A 10,228-nucleotide genomic window follows, 5' to 3' on the forward strand; every position below is an offset into this window, starting at 1 on the left:
GTCACCTATGGTCATCTCTAGGTCCCTATACATTATCCTAACCCTCCCGGGCTAGTTTGTACTGCCACCCCATAAATCTATAGCTCCTCTGCCCAAAGAGATACGATGTGAGGGATGGTAGATCTACCATCCCTCTACACCATATACCATTTGCCATCACTATTACTATCACTATTCGTCCACTATCCTGAGCCTCTCGGGGCGGAAATGCCTTTTTACAGCTCGACTTCGAAAAGCCGGCTATGCGTGCGGATGGTCAGTCTCCTGTAGGTTGGGTCCGTCCGGCATTTACGATTCTGGGGAGGAGGTTTTGTCGGACCGAGATTCCATGGTCCATCCCGGCGCAGACCCTTTCGGTCTCCGGCCCGATGACCCAACGTCACCTGGTCGGAACACCGCCCCTGCAAGGGGGCGCAGGTCCGACCTGGCCTTTCTCCCCCGAAATTGTGCCGCTCGCTGCTACGACGCGGCACCGACCATACAGGGCGGAGCCCGGCCCGAATCATGCACGGCGCTCCTTGCAGGAGCGACGCGGCAATGATCCCCGCCGGCCCCCGCAGCACACAAAGCGCACCACGCCCCGAGAGCTAAGGTCGGCTACCCGTCAGCCTAACCGCTGCCCCGGTCAACGTCGATGCTCCACTCGCATGCTCACATTCACACGCGACTCTTCCGACCATACAGGGCGGAGCCCGGCCCGAATCATGCATCGCGCTCCTTGCAGGAGCGACGCGGCCATGATCCCCGCCGGCCCCCGCAGCACACAAAGCGCACCACGCCCTGAGAGCTAAGGTCGGCTACCCATCAGCCTAACCGCTGCCCCAGTCAACGTCGATGCTCCACTCGCATGCTCACATTCACACGCGACTCTTCCCATACTCACACATCCAGGTGTCTCCATACACTCCGCACATTTCGTCACCGCACTCTCTCGTGCATACTCTCTCGTTCCACATTCCGGTGCACACAACTCATGCGCACACCCTGGCGCACTCTCCTTCGGTACGTACTCCGTACCACTCATGGGGGTGCACTCTTGCATCCACCAATTCAGCGCACACCTACCCACGGGTGTGCAATCCCCTATCGCACACCCAATAACACGCTCTGGTGTGCACTCCCGCACACTCGCCACAACCAACTCAGGTGTGCACCCTCGCACACGCTCCTCATCCATCCCAGGTGTGCATTCTCGCACACGCTCCTCATCCATGTCACACTCCGTATCACATTCACCCTCACACATACACTCCATCGTGCATTCTCCCTCACTGTCCATAATACACTCGCGCTCCGGCGCCATTCACACACGCGCGCCATTTCCACTCACACAGCGCACCACGGACCTTCTACGAGCGCCCGGGTTACGCCTGGATCCCAAGCGCGTGAAGAATCCTCTAGCGCCAAATCTGTTCGCGCCATATACAGCTCGGCTTACCTTCGGGATCCTTTTCTCCACACGCACCTGCAAATCTTTATAAGGATTAGCAAGTACGGCATCATGATGCGAACACAGCCTTTTTTTTTTTTTTTTTTTTTCTTTTTTTTTTGTATACAAGATCGAGGCTCGTGAAAGAGCGAACATTAATCACACAGAAAGACAAACCGACACATAAAACATATAACATCGGGAGCGGTAGACAAGATGGGGAGAGAGGGGGAAGGACACAAACACAACATTTGAGAGCAGGGACCGAGAGACATGGAGACATCGAGAGATCTGAGAGAGGGCGAGGGCTTTGGGGGGGGGGGGGGCATGGGAAGGGGGCGGTGGGAGAGGTATAAAACATATAGACACTGCCAGGACTTCCAGGAAAGAAGTTGGAATTTCAAACAAGGTGGATCTGGGGTGAATTAGCGGGGGTAGAAAAGATCAAGGTTTTGGATGGGGGAAGATAAGAGATGGTGGTGAACAGCTGTTTTAAAGACCTGGAGGGAGGAGTGGGATTGAAGGGAGTGAGGGAGTTTGTTCCAGAGGCGGGAGAAAAGAGGAATGAAAGAGTGAAGGTGAGCAGAGAGCCGAGATTTCGGCAGTTTAACCATCAGAGGGTTGCTGGCAGATCTTGTGCGACCTGTAGGAATATTTGGGGGACAGAGCACAGAGAGAGCTGGGGGTGCAAGGCCGGAGAGGAGTCGGTAGAAGACAGAAAGACCACCTACCTGCCTGCGGTGAGTGAGTGAAAGGCCCTCAGAGATAGCTTCATCGCGGGAGATTCCAATAATTCTGAAAGCTTTGGTTTCAACAGCGTGAAGCCGAGCTAGGTGTGAGGCAGGAGCACCGGCCCATAGGGGAGAACAGTATTCCATTGAGCTGCGGATGAAAGCCTTGTATGTGGTGAGGAGCTCAGGTGTGCCGAGGAAGGACTTCGCACGACGGAGGATGCCCAGTCTGCGACTGGCTTTGGAGGCCAGCTTGGAAATGTGGTTTTCCCAAGAAAGATCATGGCAGATAGTGAGACCCAAAATCTTGAGCGACAGAACTTCTTGGAGAGGATTGTTGAGAAAGTAGATGAGAGGGTTGTCCAGTCGATCTTTTCGGAGAGACATAGTAAGAGTGTGAGATTTGTCAGGATTGAAAGACATGTTCCACTTGTTTGACCAGTCTGTGATTTTGTCCAGGTCTTCAGAGAGTGAGGAGGCAGCAGACTGCCGATCTGAGGGAAGAGGCATGGAGCGGCAGAGAGTGGAGTCATCAGCAAAGAGATAGAGAGGATTTTCGAGAGAGTCAGAGAGATCATTGATGAAGACCAGAAAAAGCACGGGGCCCAGAACACTGCCTTGGGGAACTCCAGCCTGAACAGGAAGAGGAGATGAGAGAAACCCATTCAGGGCCACACGTTGACGACGACTAGAGAGGAAGTCCAACAGCCATGCGTGGAGATTTCCATGGATACCAAAGGAGGAGAGTTTGGTGAGCAGAGCGGGGTGCCAGACCGTGTCGAAGGCACGTGATATGTCGAGGGAGACAGCTCTAATTTCCTGTTTGGCATTGAGGACCTCCATCCATTGTTGAGACAGCAGAAGCAGCATGTCCAGAGTAGAGTGAGCTGGTCTGAAACCAAATTGATGATCAGAGATCAAGCCATTGGAGAAGAGGAAAGATTTCATATCCGAAGCAATGATGGATTCCATGACTTTGCTGATAATTGGGAGAAGGCTGATTGGTCTGTAGTTGCTAGGATCTGTTTTTGCACCTTTTTTGTGCAAAGCGGTGATGTTGGCTGATTTCCAAGCAGATGGCAGTTGACCTTGAGCAAAAGAGAGGGTGAAGAGAACAGAGAGAGGGTGAGATAGAGCAGCAGAGCAGGATTTTAGGACCCATGGGCTGATGCCGTCGGGTCCAGTTGCAGAATCAGAGTCGAGGGTTGACAGAAACTTTTCCACCTTGTCAGGAGGAAAGGACACGGAGTCCAGGAGCAGCAGGGTACGACTGGGTATGGGGGTACAGAGAGGGATGGGTTCGGGACACAAGATTTAGAGGCAAACACAGAGTTGAGGCATTCAGCTTTTTCACGTGCGGAGTCAGCTGTGTAGCCGTTTGAGGTAAGGGAGGGGATGGAGGGGGAACAAACACCAGAAACGGATTTGACCAGACGCCACCAGGATTTGGAAGAGGGAGACAGATAAGAGAGTTCGGTCTTGAGAACGGAGAGATATTGTTTCCTGGCTCTCCTGAGGGTGGACACACACTTGTTTCGGGCTTTGTGAAAGGAAATGAGATTTCCTTCCGTTGGATTTGCTTTCCAGGAGACGAAGGCAAGTTGTTTCTGGGCAACAGCCTCACCACAAGATTCCGTGTACCATGGACGGGAGGAAGGGTATGACAACTGAAGACGAGATGGGATAAATCTGTGCATGAGAGAGAGCAATTTACTTTAGAAGAATTCCCAGGATGAGTTGATGTCAGAGGTGGTAGAGATGGGAGACCAGTCCAGATGATTGATGGCTGCTTGAAGACCGTGCCAGTTGGCCTGAGTGAAATGCCAGACTCGTCGACGCTGAGCAGGCTCCCTGAGGATGGTCAGAGAGATGTCCACTTTAACAAGGACATGATCAGATGATCCGATCGGAGCAGAAGAAGAGCAGCAGACATTTTCAGGTAAGTTAGTCATAACCAAGTCCAGAAGAGAAGATGTTCCGTTGACTGAGATCCGGGTCGGGAAATTGACAGATTGTGTCAGTCCCAGTGAGTCGCAGAAGTCCTTTGCTGAGGAGCCATGGCTGGTGAGAGAGGTACCCACACCCAGCCAACTGGCATGATGACAGTTCAAATCACCACATATGAGGAAGAGAGAGTTGGGCTGAGTAGATAGAAGTTGGTCCATATCATCAGACAGCGAGATGTAGATGGAGTCATCACTGTTTGGTGGACGGTACAACACACATATGAACAAGAGGTGGGAGCGAAGGGGAAGCCGTAGCCAGAGGTATTCCTGGGGGTGAGGTGGAGAGAGTGCAGTGCAGGGCGAGTGAGGAAGAGAGTTTTTGATAAAGATAGCAACCCCGCCTCCAGGACGAGGCTCAGGTCTATCATACCGGAGGAGGGAGTAGCCCGGGAGAGATACTATGGAATCAGAGACATCATAAAGGAGGAAAGTTTCTGTTAAGCAGATCACGTCTGGTTTGACAGAAGCAACCTGTATGGAGAGATCAGTTAAGTTTGAACGAAGGCCCCGGATGTTTGAGGTCCATACCGTTAATGAAGAGGAAGGGGGAGCATCAGATACAGAACAGGGGGGAGGAGGGGTAGGGTAAGATGTGGAAGAGGTGGAAGAGGTAGGGAGAGCTGTTGAAGGTGTGTCAGAGATTTCAGAATAGCTCGGAGAAAGGGAAGGATGGGGCGGACAAAAGGTTTGATGGTGATTGGGTGAGCCACAATGAGGTGTTATTTGAGGAGGGGGAAGAGCGAGGCAGAAGGTTGGGGGAGATGGAGGTGAGAGTTTGAAGGGGGAAGAAGCGGGGAGGACGCTTTGAGGAGGGGGAGTGAGAGGGGGGAAATTGAGAAGCAATGAGGGTGGGGAGATTTGAAGGGGAGGGGTGAGGGGGGAGTTTGGGAGGGAAGGGACAAGGGGAGGGATTTGAAAGGGATGGGATATGGGGGAGATTTGGAGGGGAGGGGTGAGGCAGGAGTCTAGGAGGGGAGGGGTGAGGGGGCGTCTTGGCAGGGAGGGGTGAGGGGGTAGTTTAGGGGGGGAGGGGGCAAGGGGGGAGATTTGAAAGGGATGGGTGATGGGGAAGATTTGGAGGGGAGGGGTGATGGGGAAGATTTGGAGGGGAGGGGTTATGGGGAAGATTTGGAGGGGAGGGGTGAGATTGGATTTTTGAAAGTGTACGATTTATGGGAAACGAACATTTATTGCAAAATGAGTTTCTTGTGACCTTCGAGTTAAAAATACGTTTAAGGACGCTGGATGGAGGATGGAGTGCAGGAGAGTTTAGGGAATGTAGAAAAAAGGCACTATAGGAGATGGATATTTTTTTTGGGATGAATTGATTTGGTGAGCAAGTCGAAAGCAGCCTTTTAAAGAAGAAGAAGAAAAAGGTGTTATAAAATATGACGGAATACATAACTTGAGGGGAAAGTGTAAACATTGAAGGTTAATGAGTGAAAACTATCTGGGGAAATGGGGGAGAAACACGTGGTCGAAGAACGAACGAACGAATAAGAATGAATAAACGAATGAGAACAGAGAAGGAAATGTTTTTTTTTTTTTTTTTTTTTTTGAGTTGATTTTTACACAAGGAAGTAGGCTATGGGTCAAAAGGCTGGGAATACAGAGAACGAAAGTTATTGGATCACAAACGACGGACCGCTGAGAGAAAAACAAAGCCTCAAGGTTGTACAGTGCACACTGTACAAGGCCTCAAGACACGACACGAATTAACACGATTTTCAATACAGGTATGAAAGATTTGCACCGAAAAATCTTCGTCGGGACACAATATACATACAACACCATAAATAAATACAGTTTTAACGAAAATACAAATGGGAACAATCACTTAACTTCGATTTCAAATCGTTCGCGACGCGGCAAAGGCCTTGCTCGCGACACGGCAAACAGACGATCAATTTATGAAAGATAAACACCAAGAAACAACCAAAGTTGCACACAATAACTTCACACACCGAAAGATAAATACAGTTTCGACAAAATACAATTGTGAACAGACTTAACTTCGAAAAACGTGGAGACCGTGTGGAGCTTCGAAAATCTCCCACCGTCTCCGACGATCTCGCGAGACTTTGTACATTTTCCATTTCTTCCTTCCACGAGTGCTGTTCTAAGTACGCCGTCTCTCCAATTTCAATTTCGACTATAATTAATTATTTAATTTATTTTTCCTCGACGACCACTGGCGCTAATAAAATTTTCTCTTCTAATTCTGCTTGGCCACCCATGTCCTCCAATTAGTCCCCTAATTTATCTTCTAATCCTCCCAATTTATTTTCTAACCCCCCAAATTTACTTTCTAACGCCCCAATTTGATCACCCAATTAATTTCTCAACCCCCCAATTTGGTTTTCCAATCCCCCAATTCCTTTCAGGCTATCCTCCATTTTGACCATAAAAGGCCATCATGTGGGTCACAAATAGGCCCCAGTCTAGTGGTGCCGCGGGCTCGGCTGCCGCGGCCATGTGCGAGGCGCCGCCATTTTGTGCGCCTGCCACCCCTGCTACCGCACTATCTTCATTACCTTCCTCCTCCATTACTCCCACTTCTTCCCTGGGGTCCTGGGGCAACTCTAACCCTTCCTCTACCCCCTCATTTTCCTCCACCGGCATCCGATCGCCTTGACTATCCTTGGCATGATTTAATTTGGTTTTTAAGACTAAATTGTGGCCGCTCGAAATTTTGACCAAATTTGTTCAGATGATATATAAAATTTGGTTCGGGTCCAATCCCACTCCTGACACCAATTGTTGCGGATCTCGGGGGTCGGCACTCCCCTTATCATGGGGGCGTTAATCCCCTTGTCTTTTAAGCTGGCCGTCCTGAGTCCTGGGAAGCTATAACGTCCTTCCCGGCATGGCGTTAGGTAGGGTTTGCTAGGCCTAGGGGTTCGCTGCTACCTAAGTACTAACACCCACCGGAAACGAGGGAATAACTCCCGCTCGAACCACGGATAAGATGGAAATTGCCGAGCGGTTAGCAATCCGCGATCCGAGCTATTAACAAAGACTAAACCCGATTCTAGCGGTTCCGAAATCGTGCCACGGGTACTCAATTGAAAGAAAGGACGGATGCGATCGGAGTAGGAAAAAACCAAGAAAGAACAAGGTGAATTTATTTACAACCAAAAAGAAGAGGAAAGGAAAGAATGTACAAGAAGAAGAAGAAGAAGGACACAGGGCAGGCTTAACTACACAGTCTTAACTTACGACCCCGGACAAACATACACACTCACATGGGATTGTAGCTGGTAGGGTGGAAGGTCCAGGCAGATGGTCCAGGCGATGGGGTCCAGGCAGATGGTCCAGGCGATGGGGTCCAGGCTCCAGGTGAGGCTCTGGTTCTGTGGCTGAAAACCCGGCAGGCAGCTTCACGTATATCGTTCACCCGCGAGCGGACCTTACATATGGCGGGGGGGGGGGGGGGGGGAAGGCTCATGTCCTTTAGCGTATGTAACAGATGGACGGTCGTGCTAAACGCTCCCTCTCTCTCTAGTTCTCATTTTCAGCGCCAGCGAGTGAATCCTCCTTTTCCAATGTGCGCTCCGTATCAAAAGCACTCCCTCACAATAGGCGCGCCTCCAACAAGTCCTTGCACGTCAGCCATCTCCGTGCAGTCCTTATACAATGTGCTCTCCCAGCAAGTCCTGTAAAAGGGCTTTGCGCTCGCGCTTATATATCGCGCTTCAAGATCACGACGCACTCCTCCGAAACCATGCCCGCCACCGAGCTCACCTCAGCCCTGGATGGTTGGTGGGGGCTTACCAGCCACGCCCTGGTGGTGAGTTGATGTGGCCACACCTTCTTCTTGGGGTTCCACCCCCTTCTTCCTCGAGCCGACCGCATGGTCAATGGTGGCGCCTGAGCGAACGCTAACCAAGGCGTGTAACAGAATTTGGAGAGGAGGTCGCAAAATGAACAAAAGGGCCTACTCCTTATTTGAATGATGCAATGCAGATTCAACTATTGGAAAACACGGCCTCAACTAAAACACATAATAAGGAAATAACTGAGTTCCTATGGTGGCCTACTTGTTGCTTGTGGACTAACTAAGGGTGCTACCTTTAACCTTTACTGTCATATTTACAAGTGATTATTATTTACAAAAGTGTGGTTTCTAAAACCGCAACAATATACTGTATATATATATATATATATATATATATATATATATATATATATATATATATATATATATATATATATATATATATATATATATATATATATACATACATATATACAGTCACGTGAAAAAGTAAGTACACCCCATGTAAAGTTTTGACTTTTTCAACATATTTCAACATACAGGTATTTGATCTTCATTTCAACAATATTGACAGATAAAGGTGATATAATACAACAAATATCATGAAACATTTACATTTTGTAGTCCATTGTATAATTGAAATAAACATAAATGCAAATTTCGCATGTGGAAAAAGTAAGTACGTACACCCCTACATTTATCACTACTTCAAAGACCTAAAATTAGAATCAGGTGCACCAGCTCAGGTGCAAATGATTAAAACATCGTTAGAGAGGATATTGGAGGAACCTGTCTTATTTAAACTTCAGACATTTCGTTTGGTTTGCTCTTTGTTGTTGAAGTGTGCAGCGTCACCATGCCTAGATCAAAAGAGCTCTCTGAGGCCTTCAGAAAGAAGGTTATAGATGCCGACGAGTCTGGGAAGGGATTTAAAAAGATCTTCAAACAATTTGAAATCAATCATTCGACTGTCCGAAAGATCATCCACAAGTGGAGAAGATTCCAAACAACTGCCAACTTGTTCAGGCCAGGCCGCCCCAGTAAGTTCAGCCCAAGAGCAGACCACAAGATGCTGAAAGAAGTCTCTAAGAACCCCAGAATGTCATCACGGGACCTACAGGTAGCTCTTGCCACTGTTGATGTCAAAGTGCACGAGTCTACCATGAGAAAGGGGCTGCACAAATTGGATCTACATGGGAGGTGTGCCAGGAGGAAACCTTTGCTGTCCAGAAAGAACATCAGGGCAAGACTAAAGTTTGCCAATGAACACCGAGGCAAAGACCAGCACTTCTGGAACAATGTGCTCTGGACAGAGGAGTCAAAGGTAGAGCTATTTGGCCACAGTACCAGAAGACATGTTTGGCGAAAACCAAAGACAGCATTTGACCACAAGAACCTGATACCAACTGTAAAGCATGGTGGTGGAAATATTCTGGTTTGGGGCAACTTTGCTGCATCAGGGCCTGGGCAGCTCACCATCATAGAATCCACTATGAATTCTTCATTGTACCAGAGGGTGCTTGAGGATAATGTGAGGCCATCTGTCGGAAAGTTGAAGCTCAACCGAAGGTGGACCTTGCAACATGACAATGACCTTAAACATACCAGTAAATCCACCAAGGAATGGCTGAAAAGAATGAAATGGAGGGTTCTGGAATGGCCAAGTCAAAGCCCGGATCTAAATCCCATCGAGATGTTGTGGGGGGATTTGAAACGAGCTGTGCATGCAAGAAACCCCTCAAACATCGCACAGCTGAAAGAATTCTGCATGGAGGAGTGGGAAAAAATATCTACTAGTCGATGTCAGAGACTGGTAGACAGTTATAAGAAATGCCTACTTGACGTTGTTTCTGCCAAAGGGGGCAATACCACCTATTAGAGCCAAGGGTGTACTTACTTTTTCCACATGCGAAATTTGCATTTATGTTTATTTAAATTATACAATGGAGTACAAAATGTAAATGTTTCATGATATTTGTTATATTAAATGGTGTATGTTGAAATATGTTTAAAAAGTCAAAACTTTACATGGGGTTTACTTACTTTTTCACGTGACTGTACCTTTTCTTCAGAACAACTTTCCTTTTGTATTGAAAACAATATGGTGGAAAGATAACGTCATTATCCACGACTACATGATAGCACCATCAAGACATCATCCTTGGTTTCTTTGAAATCAGCAATGTTTCAACTCACCCCACCTTCCAACTCACCCCACCTTCCAACACACGCCACCTTCCAACTCACCTCACCTTCCAACACACGCCACCTTCCAACTCACCCC

The sequence above is a fragment of the Myxine glutinosa genome, chromosome 7 (genome assembly GCF_964187855.1).
Source record: "Myxine glutinosa chromosome 7, kmMyxGlut1.1, whole genome shotgun sequence".
Classification (NCBI taxonomy): Eukaryota; Metazoa; Chordata; class Myxini; order Myxiniformes; family Myxinidae; genus Myxine; species Myxine glutinosa.